Source organism: Lytechinus variegatus, chromosome 6 (assembly GCF_018143015.1).
Source record: "Lytechinus variegatus isolate NC3 chromosome 6, Lvar_3.0, whole genome shotgun sequence".
Lineage (NCBI taxonomy): Eukaryota > Metazoa > Echinodermata > Echinoidea > Temnopleuroida > Toxopneustidae > Lytechinus > Lytechinus variegatus.
The window spans coordinates 28,297,682-28,321,259 of NC_054745.1; the positions used below are offsets into that span (position 1 = coordinate 28,297,682).

A 23,578-nucleotide genomic window follows, 5' to 3' on the forward strand; every position below is an offset into this window, starting at 1 on the left:
TTAAACACAATGAGAAGATGCTGCAAAAAGAGTGGCGTTACAGTAAAAGAGTAAAAAAAAATCATACGTACAGTGACGTAAAGATGGGGGAAGGGGAGCTTGGGGGACGCTTGCCCCCCCCAAAAAAAATAATAAATTCACGGCCAAGAAAAAATAACGAGAAAAGGAAAGAAAGAGAAAGAGAGAAGGGTGAAACAGTATTTTCTGAATATACAAATATATTACCAAATTGGATTTCTGTAACAAAATCCCCCCCCCCAAAAAAAAATGGCTCGCTCGCTTCGCTTGCATTTTTTAAATCAATATTTTCCCTGATATGCCATATCTGACCCCCTCAAAACTTTTGACTCATTTCGCTATAGCATAGGGACATACTAATTTGCGGTAAATGACCTCTTCTATTGCAATGGGAGTATGCGAACGCGCGTTTATAAAGACCGCAATAATAGACAAGATCAAAATTAAGATAAAACTAAAACAATATTTTCTAAGTCATGTTATTAATTTATCTTTGTCTCTATTTTTTGAAAAACTTTCTTTTTTGACACTGGAAAGTAAGCAGCTCCTGTTTTTGACGTTATGCAGGAAATCACAGTCTTGAATAGCAGACCCGGATAAAATAAAAATAATCTAACACGAAATCTCGACCAGATAATAAATTGATCAGATTTCAAACAGATAGCATTCACTCATTTTTTTTTCTTTCGCCAATTTGTTTTACATTCATAAGCAAAGGGACAATATGAAAGTGTGGTTTGGTTTTGTTGTTCACATAACATTCAAATCCTGGGCTGGAATTAGGAGACTAGCGAACTAATAGAGTGGTATAATACCGGAAGTAAATGGGAAATTGAACCGGAAATAGACAAGGCGAGTTCACGCCAGTTCAAGAGATTATTATCATCATGGGCGCAATTGTATTATGTCTGGAAATATTTAAACATATGATTGTCTGAACTATTATCTCTCTTAACATTCATGTTAAATGCCGCGGTTGTTTTGATCAGTGCGGATCAGTGATTGATATTAAAAGATTTAACAGATTAGATTTAAGGGCTAGATCACACGAAAGTCAAGTTGGTTTTGATGAATAATTAAAGCAGAAAATAGTGTTAAAGTATGAACAATGGAGTAACATTTCCTTACTGGAAACAGTGCCCACAGAGTTTGACCCAGTATGTTCACAGTATGGAGCACAATCATCTATTTTATCCACATGGTCAGCTAGTCTGCTGTGCAAACCCTTCACTCGAGATAAGGGTCTGAATGTGCAGCCTACTCATGCCTTGTGTACTGAAGGCGAAACAGCAAGTGTCATATGTGCTAGTCTTTGCGTGGAGACACACTCGTATCGGGGTCTGTGCCAGCAGACTCATAGTCAATCACGTGAACATGATGTGAACAGTCCGCAAACTGGAAATCGAGTGTCCACAGTATGAACATGTCTTCATACGAGTTCTAAGTGTGTTCACATAGCGTACTAGATGTGATTCATTCTGTTGAAATATCAAATGTTACAGTGTGAAATACCTCATATTGTGGACACAGTGTGTTCACATTGTGGACATTGGGAATATGAGATTCAGCTAGTGCCTAAATTGGAGCATTTTAACAGTGTAAAATTGGTTCACATTGTGCTCCACGCCGTGAACACACTACAAACACTGTGAACACAATCTGAACCGCTGTGGATACACTGAAACATCATTGTGAATTAAACACTTAACACAATGTGAACATTGGAAAAACAATGTGAACGCACTAAAATCGCAGTGTGAACGCACATGAATAGGATCTGAACAAATTGCGAATACACTGTGAACACACTATGAATTCGATGTGAAACATTGTGAACCCACTGTGAACACAATGTTAACACATTGTAAAAACAATGTGAACACACTAAAATCGCACTGTGAACACATGTGAACAGGATCTGAACACACCACGAATCCACTGTGGTTACACTGTGAACACGCTATGGCTACGATGTGAAACACTATGAACCCAACACTGTGGACACACTGATAACACACTGAAAACTTAATGGAAATACAGTGTGTACACAGAGAAAATGATTGTTAACACACTGTGAACACACTCTGCGAACACTGTGTACTCTCCAGCAGATAAAGGTTACACACAAAAAATATCTTCAGGTAACGATCGATAACCCCTCATCATCATTGATAATCAAGCAACATCAAGGCTTCAGAATGCAACCCTAAAACAAAATATTTGTCTGAGACAAACAAACAAGCAAGCAAGCAAGCCCATAACCAAGTAGAATACAATAACCCTAATAAGTCAGAAATAATTATGACGAGAGACCGTGAAATTAAATTCATGGAATTTGAAATCAATACATTCATGATGGCGCGGTCACACAAACGAAATAACTCCAAACCGACCGATCGGACGTCATTGAAAAAAACGTAATTGCTTTCATCGGTTGCAAATTGATGTCATTCTGTGTGACTGCGCGTTAGTTTGCAATGTACAAACCACAAAGCAATAAAGTTGCTTTGATGTGGAAGGCTGCGGTTATGGAATCTATCAGAATTGATACCTATTGTCCTAGAAAATATATTATAAAAGGATTAATATTTCAAGAAATACACGGAGTTTTTGACCAATATCGTGACTCTTTTCGAAGTATTTCTCCCTTTTTTTTGCCCACGTCTTATTAACGAAACCGACCCCAGGCCGATCAAAGCTATCACGTTATTACTAATGACAAACAATCGATCGGATTGGAGTCAGTTCGCTGGTGTAACTGTACATTGTAGGCCCATACCTCATTTAACACACTGCAAAAACTCCGGTGTTGATTTAACACCAGCCCGGAATCTATATACATGTATGCCCACACTAGAGAAGTATTGAAACAACACCAGTTTGGAATCAAACCGATGCTGTTTTAATACTAATTGGTGTGGTACAAACACCTACATGTATCTGGTGTTAGACCAAAACGAAACTTGACTTGTTTAATACTTTAAGCAGGGTGAAATTCCCCTGTAATGATTACATTCATACGAAGGTGAATACAATTTAATTAAGGTTTTCAGGAAAAAAATCTGACGATATCTCCTTAAATTTGATTGTTCATTTCTTCTTTATTCTCTTATTCCTTCACACATGCATCCCTATATATTTTCCTTTCCCTTTTCCTCATCGATTCCCCAATTAATTAATGTTCGCTTCATTATCTTGACAAAACTTTTCTTATATCCTTCCCCCTAACTCTCCACATACATGATATAAACGCACATATAATATGTAGGATCCATAGAGGAATGATTTACTCCAATTTTTGTTTGTACCCTATGAGGAGTTCATGGAGTCCAGAATTGAATTTCGTATATTTTCACATGAATAATTTGCATTCATTCTTTAAGACTTTATCTTGGTTTCTTTTTTATAACCATGTAGTGACCATGTTGACAATAAAAATTATTGCGCTTTTACTTTTCAAAATGATGTCCATCGGAAAATATGTAAGTCGGTCGGCGGGAATTCATGTAGTCCCGAATTGAATATCGTATATTTTCACATGAATAATTTGCATTCATTCTTTAAGACTTATCTTAGTTTCTTGTTTTCAACCATGCATTGACAATTATTGCGCTTTAACTTTTAAAAATGTCCATCGGAAAATGTGTAAGTCGGTCGGCGGGAATCCTCAAGCCAGGATTGCATACGTGTCCACGTCGTGTTTGAACACAGCTTGACCTCTAGGAAAAAAAATGTGTGGGAAAATAGCCGACTTTTGGCTCAAAAGTCAGAAAGAAAAGGGCGTAGGTCATGCAGTGACTAAGAAGACAGTCAATATGGGGATCGGCTTTGGGAGGACAATAGGTTAGCTTGTATTGTCATGTTCATTCATAACGGATCATTGAAAGAATCGAAGATGATACGCATGATCGGACCATTACATAACCGGTATAGAAACACGTGGGACTTTTACAAAGGAGAGCCAAACAGAAATATCACATGAAAGGGCGTTAATTATTTAGGATAACGGTTCTGCGGGTTTCGCTTTAAGTCCATGAATACATCGTACATACTGTATGTATGTATTCATAACGAGTCATTGCACAGATAATGCATGGGCTTTAAAAATAGTGCATTTTCCGCCCAAGTTTCACACGGTAAAAAAAATCGGAATGATGATTCCAGTGAAAAATATAAGGCTAATGACGATTTTTTAGCACGTGTGAAACCAAACTAGAATCACGAATGCTAATCATAATCACGAATTCAAATACTCTGGAGGTGAATTCCATTTAAGTTTCACTCAAATTACGGTACGAATAATTTTACGTGTGAAAGGTCTGATGATTCTAAAGACGAATTGCAATCATCATATATATTCACCGGCATATTCATTACAATGATGATTCAAGGTTCACGTGTGAAAAGGCCCTAAGATATTTGGGCAGCTAGGGCGGGAAAACGCGCATGTGTGTAAGGAGGGGGGGGGGGGGGGGTATAACTAAATAAACGTTTCATAATTATATGTACAAAAACAAAAGGGGTTCAATTTAGTATGATATTTCATAAATAACTAGATGAAAGTAAAGTGGATAAATAAATTTTCGCTGATGTAGTCCTAACATATAAAGTAGGCGTATACATCAACTTTTTCTAGGATAGAATCTACAAACAACTATTAAACCCCAAATAGAATTTAGAATCTACATGTAGACAGGGGTAGGGACCACATAGAGTAGAAAAAATTACACGTTGTTTAAGCCTGTCACTAGCTCTGACAACAAGTTGTTGTAATTGTTTAATTTTTTTTTACAACTTGTTAAAAAAAATTAAACAGCTTTTAAAAAGTTTAAACAGTTGTTTAAAAAGTTTAAACTGTTGTTTAAAAAGTTTAAACTGTTGTTCAAAAAGTTTAAACATTCGTTTAAGATTTCAAACAGTAGCTGTTAGAGTGACGGGCTTTAACAACGTGCTTAAAATATTAAACATTGTTTTTTAACAGTGCAGCCATCCCCTACTACCCCTCAACCAAAATACGAAGAAAGAAGTAACCGAATCGTTTTAACCAAGACACCCTTTCCTCAACGATGGATCAAAATATTAATTACACCGAACCGAAGAACCGAATCTTGACACAACTGTCTTTACATACTTCCCGTCATTTCAAAATGTCATAACTTTGTTATTCCTTATCCGATTTTGATGAACTTTTCAGTGATTTATTTGCCTGAGTTTATACTTTTTTACTCTTCAAATCACGTTGTTTTCAACTTGGGATACACCTTTAAGTTTAAGGTTTACGTAAGGTGTATGTTACAGCTGGTACATTCTACATCCACAGTCGGCTGTTAATTAACGAAATTCAAATTTTGAAGAAAAAAATGAAACCCCTCAATAACAAACAAACAAACAAATATTGTATATGCATACAACGTAAGACCCCTTCCGTAAATGGTAGAATCCAAGTATGTTATGTGTCAATTTTCCGAGATTTATTTCGTTATTACCAGTAAACGTGTAGATTTTGTTGGTAAATAAATCAAATGAAAGAAAACATATTCACCCAAAACAATGAGCAACGATAAAAAATTAACTCGTAGGAAGATAGGAAATTAATAAATAAAGAGACAGACATTCGGTGTTCTTTCACCAAAATACACCCTCTTGAGAGGAATGGGGAAAACAGATCACAAATTTTTTTTTAACCTTTCCAGATTTCTCTTAATACTTTATTCTTCAAATCTATTTATCGCGAAGTGTTGTTTCGCATAACTACCACGCCCACTGCGCGCTGTATAGTAAACTTTAAAGATTAAAAATAATTCAATCATGCGATAACGATTTCTTTTCATTTTTTTTCATAATTGTCGGAACTGTGAGAATGGGTGCTCACCGTACCGTAATGTAGGCGATGTTGGGCGAATAATAAGACAGCTATGATGTTTTGTTATTACAAAATTACTGACATATTTCTTTGATTATATTTCACAACATGCACACGCGGAATTTTTTTATTATATATAGAATGATAATAAAATTCGGTTTTTGTTGTGGTTTACGGGACTGGCATAGAATTTGAACTAAAAGTGCATTTCTCATTATAGATAAGCTCTTTTAATAATTTCTGATGGGAATTGGCAAAAACCGGAACTGTATAGGCCTATACAGCCATGGTGACAGGTAACATCATCTAATATTGGTTTTTAGTATATGAAGAGCTCACTTGCAAAAGGGGTTAGGTCCATTTTTCATAAATTTTATTGTTTTCTGTCTCTGAACCTTTACATTTTTAATCACTCTGATGATACCAAAGACAATTTTAAATTCAAATGAAAACGTGAATGAAAGTGGCAAAGGAAAATCGCCTTTTTTTAATCAAAAGAGATTGGATTCATTTAAGTTTACTTGCAAAAGGGGTTAGGTCCACAATAATAATTATAAAATAAAGAAAAAATGAAGGCAGGTAGATTTCTTTTATACCAAATTTTATGTTCACATGATATGGTAGTACATCATGACAATTTAGTTTCGCATAAGAATATTGCAATAAGTGAGAATAAAAAAACATGGTTTTTCTCGGAATGGTCCAAAGTGGACCTAACACCTTTTGCAACTAAACTCTTCATAATATCATTAGCCTGGAAATTATATACCAAAACCTCTATTCAAACACGACCGTACGCAGAATATTTTTGCTTGGGGGGCGATCGATGCGCTAACTTTTTCGAAAAAACTTGAAAACAAGAGAACGAAGCGACCGAGCTTGAAATTGTGGTGCTTTTGAATTTTGTAAATTAAAATAGAAGGATTTCATGCATACGTTTGATGAATTTTGTGAAAATTATCAGTGAAAATTATAAGTTTTCAAAATTTCGGGGGGGGGGGGGGGAGGACAGATGCCCCCTGATGCGTGCTACCATGTATCAAAAAGTAATTTAGATTCTAGTATTCCACGAAATGGAATACTATAATTGATGTAAATAGACCGACATATTTAAATTCTCCGGGGATGGATATTCCGGATGACGTCACGTGACACTGTACATATCACTGCATTAAAACCCTCGCCACTGCATTCAATTGGAAGAAATATAAACATTTTATCGAACAGAAACAAGAATCGCAACCTTTCATTACAGATTCCACTGTGAAAACAAAATTAATTAAAAGAAGAACAATTAGTCATATTTGTTGACGGTAAAACAAGCCCCGATGAGTCACGCACGTTTAATGCTCAGCCACACATACGAAACCGACTCCGATCCGATGTCATTGGAAATAACATAAGGGCACGATTATTATTCCTTTTTGCGTGTGATTTTATAACATGTTTTCATTGTCTTCTCGCAAATCAAATACACAATAACAATATAATTCTCATAAGCAAATCATACAAACACTAAAGCACGGATCGCAGCGTTTACACACTAGTACAACGGTCACTGAGAATGAAAAAAAAAATATGAAGAACATTGCAACTTGTCTCTAATACCATGGAGCTAATACAGATTGAAATTCATAAAAAATCTAAATGATAAAAGAGAAAAACAAGGATAAAAATCCTTGTTTTTCTCTCTTTTCTCTTAAAAGCAAATTTGGTGTTAACCGGTGTACATAGAGGACCACACCAGTTAAATTCAGTCTTAATTCAATATATAGGTGTTATTACAACACATTTGGTTGTTACATTTCCACTCTTTGGTGTTATGTTCAATCTCTAGAGTGTAACTTTAACACCTAAGTGTGTGGTCTTCTATTTACAACAACTGGTGTTAGTTTTGACACCATAATTTTTACAGTGCATAATTGGTTAAAAATCGTTTAACTTTATTCTGCTAGGGTAAAATACACAAGCCTGGTAAAACAAACAACGAATCATTTATTTTCAACATTATTCATAATCTAAACGAAAGTATGTAAATTATAATTATACAAATTATACAAATTATCGATCCCGAATCAATTTTGCCAGTGTAACGTGATAGGTCATTAAGACAAGGTTTAGGAGTGACTGAGGGATGTGGTAACGTGAACAAAACACGGAAAAGGGAAGCGGAATGAAGGTTTTAATTTTGTCAAACTGTTGTCAGACAAGCAATATCACAAAACGAGCACTCGTGCATTCAAATTCCAAAGCGAAGCGAAACAAAAGGAAATGCTAGTGAAAAGGCAAAAAGGTGCGCCAGCGCCTGAAAATAAAGTTGAGCGAAAACATGTTCGGATTGTTTTAAAGATAATATGATGCAAAACTTTTTAAAAGGAATATTAGTTTGAGTCCTAAACAAGTACACTCTCAAAAACGAAGAGCTAATTTACCTCTTATTTCTTTAGAGTGTAAATAATACTACATAATAATAATAATAATTATTAATCGGGGGGGGGGGGGGGAGTTGAGCCCCAAACCCCTCAATTATACAACAGCGAACGGAAGATTACATAATGTTACCACTATCCTGCGCATCTTATTTACACAGAACTACCAATAACCTTGACCGCACAAAAAGTTTTTACTTTCAACTGGTGGGTGCTTCATAAAGCTGTCCATACGTTAAGAACGACTTTAAGAACGACTGGTGATTCTTTCTATATAGTTAATGCGCAAAATAATCACCAATGAACATTTAAGGGTGAATATCCTTAAAGGGGAAGTTCTCCCTGAAGAAAACTTTGTTGTAAAAATAGCAGAAAAAATAGTAAAAATATTGGTGAAGGTTTGAGGAAAATCCGTTAAAGAGTAAGAAAGTTATTAGAGTTCAAAATTTTGGATTTGTGACGTCAAAAACGAGCAGCTGCCCCATGTGTTATGTAATATAAAATGTATGAATTTCAAATTTTGTATGGTTCCTGATGAATTAATTTTGTTTTCTTGTCATGATCGGGTGTGAAATGATTTGTCTATTGTTATACAAAAGTTACAGTGAAAACCATTTTCAATTTTCTGAGAAAATGACATTTCATTGATTTTTTACCATTCGCTATGTAGGAATGCTGCTCGCATATGACGTCACAAATCAAATAATTGAATTTCTAATAACTTTTTAATTATTTGATGAATTTTTCTCAAACATTCGGCAATATTTTTTTTTTATTTTTTCTGCTATTTTTACAATAAACTTTTTGTCAGGGTGAACTTCCCCTTTAACCACAAGAAAGGATTTAAAGTTACTTTTATCTTTCGAACAGCTTACATGTATGTTACACGATGTCACGGGGAATAATATAATCCATATTTATAATTTATGCTATCTTGTTCTGCAATCCATACGTTAGGATTTTTTTTGTTGAGCTTTTCCATGTCTCATTTCGTTTCAAACTTCGTAAAAGTTTCGTGTGAAAAAATAATATCCTTCGAATCCATGACAAAGCTTTATATTAAACCATGAATACGATTCTGATTATTGTGTTTCGCCTTTCACTATTTTTATCATTTCACCTATTAGGCCGTCCTATTGGAATTTTTCCTCCTACCCCTCACTATGACGTCACAATGGGCATATTAAAAAGTTGAAAATCTGACGTCATAATGGAATCTGATAGAGTCGTGATACTCATAATTTATTTTGAGGTTTTTTTTGACAAGAAACTATTCATTGTAAAATAGAAATTCTCTCAAGTATCACTCTCGAACATACGCTGCAAAAACTCTGGTGTTGATTTAACACCAGCCCAGAATCTATATATGTCCACACCAGAAAAGTATTGAAACAACACCAGTTTGGAATTAAACCGATGCTGTTTTAATACTAATCGGTGTGGTACAAACACCTATATGGTGTTAGACCAAAACGAAACTGATGTTGTTTAACACTTCCATGGTGCGGACATACATATACCCTAAAAAATTGAATGTTAAATCAAGATTTGAAAGGTTGGAGGAGTGACAACCTTTTCCAAATGTTACATCCAACCTTGTATAAAGCTGAATTCAATTAACATTTGAAGTGTTGGGTAGAACCATTTAAATTGGTAATTGCAACATTTATAAAATGTTGTCACTCCTCCAACCTTTCAAATGTTAAGTTAACATTATTTTCTTGTTTTTAGAGTGTAGATTCCGGACTGGTGTTAAATCAACACCAGAGTTTTTGCAGTGTATTCAAATCTGAGCAGATTGTAACATGTGGGGATTATGCCTTTGAAGGTACAGAAGATAATGATGAAATGTAATGTTGAAGAAAAAGAAATGAATGGGAAAGCCCCTCTATGATAGGGACAATCGCTTTCAGGAAGATGGTAAATATTTTCTGGTTCCATGGCCCGGGTTAGCTCAGTTTCACCCTACTTAATTGTTCTTTCCCTAAGTTCATTTTGATTGAAAACAATCACATTATTGCCCTAGTCACACAAACGAAACCGATTACTAACCGACCTATGAAAAGCCATTGGAAATAACGCAATAACGTCGATCGGTTTGCAGTCGGTTTCTTGTGTGACCGTGGTATCGTTCACAGTCACACTACACAAACCGACTCAACCCGATCAAAGTTATTACGTTACTGCCAATGGCACGTCAACGACCGGTTTGGAACCGGTTTCATTGGTGTAACTGTGCGAAGTGCATGGAAACAATATCCGGAACCACTTGATTTAAAAAAGCAAAAAAAAAATGTTCGCTGTTTTGTTTTCTCTTCAAGCTTATCAAATGGAAATAAAAGGGAATACACATAATAAAACCCCATGTGTTGTTTTGCACGATAATTAGATTCGATAGTAGTTCATAACTTTTCGAATGACAACTTTAATTAGAATATTTATCATGAAATACATTGTAGATTTATATGAAAATGCTACAACGAAATAAAACCATAATGTCCATAATCCGAATGTTCATAGTCCTAATAGATAGCGACCGACGCCTCGACCATCCCGCTTTATGTCTGAATAGTTTACAGTTTCATTTTCTAAACTCATTCACGGATTTTAATTTCAGCTAGAAATAGAAATATTGATATTGAAACTGAGTTAATCCGAGAACAAGCATGATAGTGTTAAGGGTTCTTTTGTCGAAATGATTTTACATCTATGGTTCCTAGTTTCATTATCTGAATCTATTCACAATTAATTTTCTTTTAAATGACAACTATAATTCGAAGTGTGGCATGAAAATGCGATAATGAAATCATACATACAATTTTTGTTATAGGTACTATGTTTAGGGGCCTGCGCCTTTAGGATTCTATAGGTCTGTAGTTTCTAGTTTCATTTTCTAACTTAGAAAATTGAAATAAATGATGGAGACGCGAAAAAAAATCAAACATTATTTCGAAACAGAGGGGGGCTTACGCCCATATAGGGAATGTTTATGTACAGTTTGCAGTTCTGCTCTTCATGTTCTAAATTTATTCATGGATCTATTGTTTGAATATTATGTTTGTTGTTTTTTATCGAAAATGAAAAACGAGTAATAAATGGGACAAAAGTGAATCGAATTAGACAAACCCAATGATATACTACTAAATTATATTTTAATCAACCATATGCCCTTTTGTTGATTTATCCCCTTCTTCTTTGTAATGGGAAGAACGGGGTCCCGTAAGATAAAGTTTCAATCGCAATCATCGTAGAAACTATTTGTTATTTTCCTTTTACATAAATTTATTGATTGCATTGGCTACATTTACAAATCGTGAAAATCAAGCGTACGGTTGATCGCTAACCTTTGTGTTACGGGATCCTGGGGAGCGTTTCATCAACATTTTTTTTCCGACAAGATGTCAGATCTGACAACTTTCCCTGATTCTGATTGGCTGAGAGGTGCTGTTACTATGGTAATTGTCGGATGAAACAGGACTTGTCAGATAATATCCTTTCATGAAACGCTCCCCAGGACAGGAGTTGACGACTTGATTTCTGCAATGCACACACAGAATTGTGTAAGTAGTATAGAAATCTATACAACCACTGGTTATCCCGTGCCTCAGCTAATAATTGGTTAAAACTTAACCAACTGTAAGTTGTCTAAAGTTTATACAGCAGTTGCTTAAATGTTTTAAGCAATTATAAGATAAAGGTGTTATACAATTGTGTTGCTTGAACTTTGAACTTTAGGAGTTGGTTAAAGGAGTTGCATAAATATTAGGCCATTATTGGTTAATTTGATTATTTTAACCCACACTAATTGCTTAGATTAAAGAGGTTGTTACTATTCTTCCAACCTGGGGACTTGATGTCCTGAGTGGGCAGTTTAAAGTAGTTTACCGTATATTTGAGCGTAGTGTTCACCGTAGTATGGAGGAGAGGGGAAGGATGGGGGGGGGGTGCAAGTCCATCTTAACCCCCCCCCTCCCCTCGCTGCAAGACCATGGCCAAAATAAGAGCGTTTATTGGGGGAGGGGTAAGCTTACTCTGCTGCATGGGCCGGTGTATAACCTCTCACAATTTTTTGATTGCCTTTAATGCCCCTTTGGATATGTTCTGAAGCTGTTATTCCGCTTCTTATAGGGTGAACAATAGAATACCTGGCCGGGGTTCAAGAGCAACACAATGTAGGTGAAACACCTTCTTATGTGCAAACTTGTTAGGAAATTTGCTCAACAACATGAAGAAAAGCGGTATACATGCATGCAATGAGGTCTGGTACGGTCACATCAACGACAATCCATCAGTGATATACCATTCGAAATAATGTATTAGCTCCGATTGATGTGGGTGTTGTGATCGGGGCAATAAAATGGAGCAAAAGTTTGGAAGTGACACCTGTGTCTAGTGCAAATATTATGTCTTAACATGCCAACTTGTTAGGAAATTCCGGGGAAATTCGCTCAACATGAACTAGAGTGTTATAAACTAAACGCTGTACAAAATCTCTTTCAACTTCTTTTATCACAGAGATCAATTCGTTATTTTAATGCCGTCTAGATGGCAGAGGGGGCATGGCCCCTACCTTACTGGCTAGAACACAGTGCGCCACAGTGTGTTCACAGTGTGGAACACAATATGAAATCACCGGCACACTGATCAATTTGTATCACATATTCACATAGTCAACCATGTGAACACGTAGCCGTGAACGGTCAAACTGTCGAGGTGTCCACAAAGTGAAAATATCTTCACACTTTTGAATTTGAGAATTGTAACTGTGAATAACATGTTCACATAGTCCACTAAATAAATACATGGTGATTACACTGTGCTCTTTTCAGCTGCAGGGAACGTTTCACGACTAATAAAAAAGAGAAAATGGAAGAAAATGGAACGAAAGAGAACGGAAAGAGGGTAAAATATGACACTATCTCTGATTGCGTCAAAATCCATCACAGAATTTGATTTTAAAGCATTTTTATCGATCGCTTGATTCGCTTCGCTCGCTCGCAGCTCTTAAGACTTCCTGCCCCGTAAGGCATATCTGGTTCCTCGAAATGTTGATTACACTACTGTTAAGGGCTGCTATATGCCTATCTGGGTAACCAAATTCATTTTTTTTTATTACAATGTAAATGTCATTCCATTTATCAATTCTGTCTTCTTTTGTGAGTCTATGGGAGAACTGTCTCAAAGACTAGAAACGAGACACATCTTGTTCATTTTGATCATAAACAGTCTAGTAAAAAAGGTAGACATAGCACATTAGTCACATTTCATTACCTTCGAGGCAACAATAAAATGGTTTCGCTGGAGCTAACCCATGCATGGAAATACAATTGAAGTTAGGTAGTGAAACCAGGTCGGGTCCTAGACTGGAAAGAACAAAGTGCGTGTTCCACAGTGTAAGCCACAGTGTGTTCACAGTGTGTGCCACAGTGTGTTCACAGTATGAAACACAACTTATATTAAATCACCTTCACACTGGCAAATTCCAGCATTTCAGCAGTGTGGATCACATATTCGCATTGTTGACCATGTGAACATGCTATGAAGAGTCACACTGCCAAGGTGTTCACTATCTCCACATTGTTGAATGTGAGCATTTCAACAGTGTGAATCACATAGTCGACCATGTGAACACGCTGTAAACAGCCACACTGTCGAGGTGTCCACAGTGTGAAAATATCTCCACACTGTTAAATGTGAGCATTTCAACAGTGTGGATCACATATTCACATCGTAGACCATGTGAACACGCTATGATGTGTCACACTGCCGAGGTGTCCACAGTGTGAAAATATCTCCACACTGTTGAATTTGAGCATTTCAACAGTGTGGATCACATATTCAGATTGTCGACCATGTGAACACGCTATGATGTGTCACATTGCCAAGGTGTCCACAGTGTAAAAATATCTCCACACTGTTGAATTTGAGCATTTCAACAGTGTGGATCACAAAATTCACATAGTCGAACATGTGAACACGCTGTGAACAGCACCACTGTCGAGGTGTCCACAGTGTACAATATCTCCACACTGTTGAATTTGAGCATTTTAACTGTGTGGATCGCATATTCACATTGCCGACCATGTGAACACGCTATGATGTGTCACATTGCCGAGGTGTCCACAGTGTGACAATATCTCCACACTGTTGAATTTGAGCATTGTTAAAGTGTGGATCACAAATTCACATAGTCGAACATGTGAACACGCTGTGAACAGCCACAATGTCGAGGTGTCCACAGTGTAAAATATCTCCACACTGTTGAATTTGAGCATTTTAACTGTGTGGATCACATATTCACATTGCCGACCATGTGAACACGCTATGATGTGTCACATTGCCGAAGTGTCCACAGTGTGAAAATATCTCCACACACACAGCAAAAACTGTGGTGTTAACCGGTGTAGATAGAGGACCACACCAGTTCTTTACACTGTTGTTAAATTGGTGGTGTTATTTTTACACCTATAGGTGTTATTACAACACCTTTGGTTGTTACATTTACACTCTTTGGGGTTATGTTCAATCTCTAGGGCGTAATTTTAACACCTCAGGGTGTGGTCCTCTATAAACACCAATTGGTGTCAGTTTTAACACCACAGTTTTTACAGTGCATATTCACGTTGTTGACCATACCTGTGAACACGCTACGAAGAGTCACACTGTCGAGATGTCCACAGTGTGAAAATATCTTCACACTGTCAAATATCAGCATTTCAACAGTGTGAATAATATTTTCACATAGGCAGCCATTTGAACACACTGTGAACACACTGTGAGATACAGTGTTTTTCTTTCAGGCTTGGGGGGGGGGTGCCAGTTCAAGACGTAAACTAATCGAGAATACAACACTTTGATCACGTAGTAATATGATGCGATCATAGACTCTCTTCTATTCTTCACACCACAATATTTGCCAAGAAATCAAATGCTATTATCATGCTATAATGCTTTAAAGGAAGGGAGGTGTGTGTGTGTGTGTGGGTGTGTGATATTCGATTAAGCGTGTGTGGGTGAGCCCTTTAAAGATTAACCACACGTTGAATGTAGGCAAATAATAATAATGACAAAGAAGTGATTCCTGACTCGTGTATTTACACACAAAATATTTCCACTGTTTCAAGTTGCCTACGCATTTTATTCAAGTGCATACCATACGGTCCATCGATGACTTAAAATCAGATGTAGACGTATGACATTTTTTTTTACATTCTAACAATCTGATTGAAACATATTTATACCTGATAAATTTGGAAAAATTGGTAGTACATGTATAACTTCACACATTTGTATACTTTCTCCCATACGTGTACTTATCAAAGCAATAGCCTTGATCCAGCTGAGGCATGGCGGCTTGTCATTGTTCAAAACCCACCTTCACCCGACAAAGGAAATTATAATTGGTAATTTGGTATGGTGTCGAAAATCTGTCTATATGACGGTCAGTCGGATTTGGGTTGCCCTAGCCACTAGCCCGTCTCTGTGGTCTAGTGGTTAAGGCACCTGCGTTCAAAGCTGGGGGCCCGGGTTCGATTCCCTGCAGAGACATTTTTTCGGCATCACCAATTTTTCCAAAGGGTAGATAGCTCTGGGGAACCTTGATTTAAGCTACGCCTACCATTGTTCTCTTCATCCATTTCTTTCACACACACACTATATATATATATATATATATATATATATATATATATATATATATATATATATATATCGACATAATACATTTTGAAATGTGGGAGACCTCCATCTTAAGTTTTAGAGCTTGAAATTGATAAAGGCCTCAATAGGAAAGGGGAAGGAAACCAGACAAACAGTGTAATAAAAGAGACTTATATTTTGTTGCACATAATAATAGGAATATTACCCCAAAAAAAGTAGATAGGGAAAGAAAAATTCAAATGAGAAAGTTACAATCATGTTGATAAAAGTGAAAGTGCAAGTGCGGGGGGTGTAATATCGGTTGTTACGAAACACACAGAGATTTTAAGCATTATATTTTACACTGTAAAAACTGCGGTGGTAAAAACTGACACAAATTGGTGTTAATAGAGGACCACACCCTGAGGTGTTAAAATTACACCCTAGAGAGTAAACAAAACACCAAATAGTGTAAATGCAACAACAAAAGGTGTTGTAATAACACCTATAGGTGTAAAATTAACACCACCAATTTAAAACCCGGTGTAAAATAACTGGTGTGGTCCTCTATGTACACCGGTTAACACCACAGTTTTTGCTGTGTGTATTTCTCTTCAAAACAGCCTTGAATGAATAAAGTGTAGAGCATAACTTAGTGTCAGGTGATACATTATTCCATGCATTTTTTGATCGGAAAAATTCAGCCTTCGTCATTTCTTGCCCATGCATACATGTACATAGCAATGAATCATGTATGCTATCCAGCTAACAATTTGCCAATTATTGTGAGTACATATTTCAATTCAAGTTTCAATTCTAAATTCATTATGACAAATTGCATCAATAAAGCAAGCTCGGAGACTCGTATTTTCAGGGTAAATAATACATGAATATTACAAATGTAAAAGGCGTTTGATTTAGGTTATGATAGACTAAATTAAATGAATAAATAAACACCAGTCATTCTCGGTTGAAATACGAATGTCAAACTAATGAAAATATCGGGAGGAAAATGTATAGACAAAACTCATGAAGTATTTTTCAAAGTGAATAAAATCACGTACAGGAATTTTATTATACCAAGAAAAAAAAACAAGCGAAGAAACTGTTTTCAAATTTATGTTCAACCGCTTATATTCTCTCTCTCTAAAAAGAGTTTTCACTCGTTTTGACTCCCCTTATAGAAGTGCATGACGTCATGAATAACTCGATTTAGTTGAATTTAGAGTGAATAACGAAGATTTCACACCGTTTTTACTTGTTAAAAGTGTGCAATTCACTCAACAATATTGAAAGTCACTTAAATTAATCTTAATCTAGTGAATTTCAATCCGATGAGTGATTTGTTCGCTCGATTAAGTAATAGTAGAAGAAGAAGCTAGAGAGAGAAAATAACAGAACCTGTTTTCAATGGTCTAACCGCCGACATATAGAATTCGATCTAGACTCAGAAAGGCTTTGGCCCCCTTCTCGTATTTACTTTCCAATATACTCGGGTCAAGATATAGCACTTCAGCATGATCGTGTAAGTATACTCCAGACATTTTAACTAGTATTTCCAGTGATAATTCAATACGAGGTGTCTCAATTGGCGCGGACTAAAGTTCCTCACTTGGGGTATTATATATAGGGGCAAGAAAATCTGCTTTATATCACATTTCTGAGGGTGGGCGGCAGGCGCCGCTTGAACTTTTCTACTTATGATAACAGAGGCTTCGATCCTGGGGGGGGGGTGGGGCGATCACCCTACCAATATAAATATTGGAGGGCCAAACATATCGCTTTGCCCCCCCCCCAATAATTCCGCATGTGCAAAAAATAAAATAAGATTGTAATGTTAAAAACAAATCAGCAAACGAGATTGAGATAAACTACCTGTTCTTTGTTTAAAATCGTGCTCAATATGTCCGCTTTTCAGATTGGAATATAAAAAATTTTCATCTCGCGCTTCGCGCTCGCATCATTTCTGTATCAAAACCCATACTTTTCATGATCAAATATGTGAATATAATGTCTCGTTTTCAGTTCTAAACCTCAAAAGAACTCCAACTTCGATTTGCAATAATTTTTGGTTGGATATATATCTTGTTCTTTATTAAAAATATCCATTAAACAAAAAAAATCAGATCGAAATATCAAAATTTTCAGCTCGCACTCGCATCTATTGTTTTTTTAGATACACATCTTAATCATTGGTACCAAAAATGCTTAGAATATCAAGCTTTCAGGTCAGAATATAAAGAAATTTTAAGCTCGCGCTTCGCGCTCGCATGAATTTGTTGGTGAGTTATGTGTCTCTATCTCATGAGTCATATATGTATATATATATATATATATATATATATATATATATATATATATATATATATATATATATATATATATATATATATATATATATATATATATATATATAGATATAGATATATATATATATGTACATGTATATAGGTATATATGCGTGTGTGAGAGAGTTTGTTTGTTTTGTGTGATCGAGCGCCTTTGGAAAGTTGATTCATGATTCCCCCCCAATCTGAAAAATGGATCGACGCCCCTGTATGATAATAATACCCCCCCCCAAAAAAAAAAAGAAAAAAAAGAAAATGGAACTCAACAAGATAAAACGATGGGCAGACGGGGAAGAAATACGTGAAAATATGGTATAATTTTGACGGGAAAGAAGCAAGGGAATACTCAGCAAAATACTACTATTCAGGAACTACGATTGTCTTGCCCAAATAAATGGCGCCGCTAAAACGGTGGTAACCACAGTACAGTGAATACAGTTTAACTGAGGAAGCCCATTGGTTTAAGCCGATATAAAGGCCAAAAGCGCGATAGATTGTAAAAGAGGTTATAAATATAAATATATTCTAGTTAGTAACACTATTATGAAAAAAGTTCATTTAGACAATTAATTAAAAGTAACATAAGATGTTAACCGGCATTAGGCATATAGGCCCTACTAAACAAAATAATGCAAAAGGCCCGATTCTGCGTTCATTTTTCGGAGTATATAGGCCTATATACTACCGGTATATATACTTCGCGCTCTTTCACGTCATTCATTCTCCAGCCATCTCATTGTAAAGTGTGCTATTCACAAATACCAACGAACAACCTGCATTACACAACAGAGTAGAATAATAGGCCTAACACCAAACTTCATTCAACTCTTAAAAAGAACCTCGTCAATAAATGCAAAAGCAGTCAAATATATTAATATCAACATTACCTTGAATATATTTTGTATACTATCTATATCCTTAGGAGTATGTTTAAGTCTTGGAGTACTTTCAGAAAGTGTCTTCGTTCAGAGGTGGACCTTTCGAACTTACAAGGTCAATATTTGTCTGTATGCGAAAGTTGATCCGTTCCGAAAACTTGGAATAGATTCCCCAAACTATTCGATCGCGAGCGCCAATTATACGTTGTATTGGTGGTAGAACAGCGACCGGTTGAACTTACTTTGCCGTTTTGCACGCACCCCTTAACTGATAATAGTCTCATATTACTAGACCTTTGTGTAAGTATCATGAGTATGAAACTTCCAGATCGTATGAAATTTAAAACCGAAGTCTAACAAAACATAAAGACGGTTTCCTTCAAATAGAGATAAATCAAACGAGCGAAACGCTAAAAATTTCATCAAAATCAGAAGTAAAATAAGAAAGTCATGATATTTTCAAGTTTCGTTCAATTTCACAGAACAGATATTCTTTTACTGATGACGCTACCCACTCACTATTTCTTTTGCATTTTATTATACAAAAATTCTAATGATATCATCATTGTAATGGGAAACAAGATTGTATTCCTCCGTGAAGATGTGGAATTACCATCATTTTAACAATTTACAAGTTGGTCCTTACAGTAAAATCTGTAAAAATTGAAATATTGTATAATTAAAACAAAATAGTGAGTGAAGGACATCCCCGAGGACATTATCAACTCTCTCATTTCAGGAAAGAGCACAGTAAACTATAGGACAAGTCCACTCCAACAAAAACTTGATTTGAATAAAAAGAGAAAAAATCAACAAGCACAACACTGAAAATTTCATCAAAATCGGATGTAAAACAAGAAAGTTATGACATTTTAAAATTTCGCTTATTTTTAACAAAATAGTCACTATGAACGAGCCAGTTATAACCAAATGAGAGAGTCGATGACATCACTCACTATTTCTTTTGTATTTTATTACATGAAATATGAAATATTTGTATTTTCTCGTAATTGTCATGTGAAATGACGTTTCATTCCTCCCTGAACACGTGGAATTCCATTATTTTAACATTTTGTGCTTCAGGCAAGGAGGTCCTAATCGTCAAATTCGTAAAGATTGAAATATTGTATAATTCAAACAATAAAAAACAAAAGAAATAGTGAGTGAGTGACATCATCGACTCTGTCATTTGGATGTAACTGGCTCGTTCATATAACCATTTTGTTAAAAATAAGCGAAACTTTGAAATGTCATAACTTTCTTATTTTACATCCTATTTTGATGAAATTTTCAGCATTGTGCTTGTCAGATTTTTCTCTATTGATTAAAAGCAACGTTTTTCTGAAGTGGACTTGATGTTCAACTTCATACAAAATTTTGATACTTTTGGTTTCCCATACTTAAACCTATGGCAACTTTAAACCTGGGTTTAAGTTAATCCTAACTTCAGAATACGGGACTAAGAGGCTTTTTTATGGTAATTCTTGTCAGTGTAAAGCTTTACCTAGGTAGGGACATAACTTACATTATCATAACAGGAAGATATTTCAAGCCTTTGGCTAAAAACCTTTTTTTTTGTCCAGTTTGCGACCGTCATTGCATAAAATTTAGGAAGCTTATAACACAATGTTATTTTATGCAGTCCATCTTTCTTCCCGTTCTCTATTTTTCAATCCTCGGCAGCCCGGCCGTGTTATCAAGTTTTTTTTTCTTGTCTCTAGTTTTCTTCGTTTTCCAAATAGCTTTATGCTGATTCTATTCTAAGTTCATCTCCCGCTGTTGTTTGCCATTTTGTCAGCTTTTGATTTATTTCCCTTCTTAAAGGTCAAGTCCACCTCAGAAAAATGTTGGTTTGAATCAATAAACACAATGCTGAAAATTTCATCAAAATCGGATGTAAAATAAGAAAGTTATGACATTTCAAAGTTTTGCTTATTTTTGAAAAAATAGTTATATGAACGAGCCAGTTACATCCAAATGAGAGAGTCGATGATGTCACTCACTCACTATTTCTTTTGTTTTTTATTGTTTGAATTATACAATATTTCAATTTTTACGAATTTGATGATTAGGACCTCCTTGCCTGAAGCACGAAATGTTAAAATAATGGAATTCCACGTGTTCAGGAATGAAACCTCATTTCACATGACAATGACGAGAAAATAAAAATATTTCATATTTCAAACAATAAAAAAAAGAAATAGTGTGTGACATCATCGACTCTCTGATTTTGATGTAACTGGCTCGTTCATATAACTTTTTTGTGAAATGAAGCGAAACTTTAAAATGTCATAACTTTCTTATTTTACATCCGATTTTGATGAAATTTTCAGTGTTATGCTTGTTGAATTTTTCTCTTTTTATTCAAATCAAGTTTTTGTTGGGATGGACTTGTCCTTTAATAATCATTCTAATTCATAGTATTTCAGGAAGCTTTGATCATTATCACACGTTCTTCTTTCATTCCTTTCCCCACTTTCCTTCCCTTTTCCATGTCTTGTATTTTTTAATAGTTTTCTTTTCAGCTTTTCCTTTTCCCCCTTTCCCTTTCTTTCTCCCTCCTTTTTTTTTAAATTCACTAAAAAAAAAATCCAGGTGAAATCCGCCGGGGGGGGGGGGGGGCAGCCAGCCCCCAGCCTGTTTCGCCACTGTTCAGTCAGTGGACTAGAGTTTCACCTTAAAACTTGAAAGCAGACAAAATCTTAGTAAGCTTCCAAGTGAAAGTTTGAGAAAAGGTTGTAATAATAAAGGTAATGTAATTATGTTACACAACCTTTCTATACCGTTGTGACTTCCCCTATTCTCTTCTCTTGATTTGAATATTGTATCGAATATGTTTTAAGGTTTAACATGAACATTGTTGACCATAATTTTTCAAGAATGTGATCTAAGATTCTAAGTATTGTTAATGTTTCTTAACTACTAACTGTAAGGGGTCCACTATATTTATCTCTCTCTCTGTATTTAGTATCTATAGTTATTCATATATTTGATTTGTAACTTTGTGTCTCACTGTAATTGCCAATGTAAATGTTTGTTTGTAAAATTGAGAATGGTCCAATATGTATGGATTTTCATGAACACATTTCGAAACTTGAAACTTTTTATCAGCTAAGAGTGAGGGGGGCTGATAAATAATAATAAAGTTTCATGTCAATTTTGGTGTTCTTGAAGGTCACTTTGGGATGTTAAAAAAAATGGGAGCAATGTGTCCATACCCCACCCCCACAGCACTTGAGGGGTCCACTCGGGATCAAATGATATTCTGGACTACCCCACCCCTCATAAATAAAGCACTAAATCAATAATAGAAAAAATACATATATACTGGAATACAAGAGTCTGTACTCGACGACTACTAACTATACATGAAAGCCGATAGATAGACTCGGTTACGTGGTGCGCACAAAGAACACAGAGCATCTTCTATTGTCAGGGGCGTGGCTTTATTCATAAGTTCACTGGGACTGGTCTTTTATTCCACACCCAAAACTCTCATGGGGTAACGGGGAGACAAGATCTCCTGTATCGGTATGGAGATGAACCAGTGGACGATGTCTGCCTTGAGCTTTGTAAGATTACAAGTGGGATGAATGAAACTGTGGTGGGTGTTTTGTAGTAAAGTATAGTTTGTTGGAAATTGTAAAGGAATACACAAAAGCGACGTCGGTTACGGCTGAACAATTCGACGATATTTCAGAAAAGAAAACTTATATTGTTCAAGGCGGGGGCGAGGCTTGTAAAGCAAAGTTCGTTGACTCAAGCACGGTAATCACTTCGCAATGTTGTGTGTGATCGGGAAAGAATTTATCCGGTCATGGATAAATCGGCAATAAAAAGAACAGCAAATTAGCACTACACCTTAAATTAAAATATTGTGCCCAGTGTTTATATTTTAGGCTAACCAGCGCACTTAAATATTGACTTCCGAGATCAGAATTCAAAGTTTAAGAAACTTCGAGTATCTTACTCAAATGATAATTCGCGCGCGTGAAGTGAGCTGATTTTTTTTAATCACAAACTAACAGTATTGTTAACACAACATTCTATGGACTTTTTGTAATGTAATTATGGACTAATTTGATGTATTTTTTTAAAAATTGTGTAAAAGAAAATGACTAAAACAAAGTATACACAGCAACAAAGTAAAATAAAAAGATTCAACATAAAAACCACAAATAATATTGACATATATAATTCACTCTTTATTCTTCATATACATATCTTTATTATATACAGACCTTATTGATATATAATTGCATTTGGTTTATACATGTAGGTACATTATTCACATTAAATATGTACATCTTAATGGACAAGTCCACCCCAACAAAAACTTGATTTGAATAAAAAGAGAAAAATTCAACAAGCATAACACTGAAAATTTCATCAAAATCGGATGTA

At 35.6% G+C, this 23,578-nt stretch overlaps 1 protein-coding gene across 2 annotated transcripts in view; it reads right to left on the minus strand.

The window, feature by feature from the left end:
• Positions 1-19,372, minus strand: part of LOC121417318 — a 28,479-nt gene extending 9,107 nt beyond the window's left edge. Inside the window, exon 1 of one of the 2 annotated variants that reach the window (XM_041610978.1) lies at positions 19,184-19,372. The gene's annotated coding sequence lies outside the window, so the exon portion shown is untranslated. The remainder of the gene's footprint in view (positions 1-19,183) is intronic. The other variant, XM_041610977.1, reaches the window with a different exon arrangement.
• Between the last annotated feature and the right edge of the window lie 4,206 nt (positions 19,373-23,578).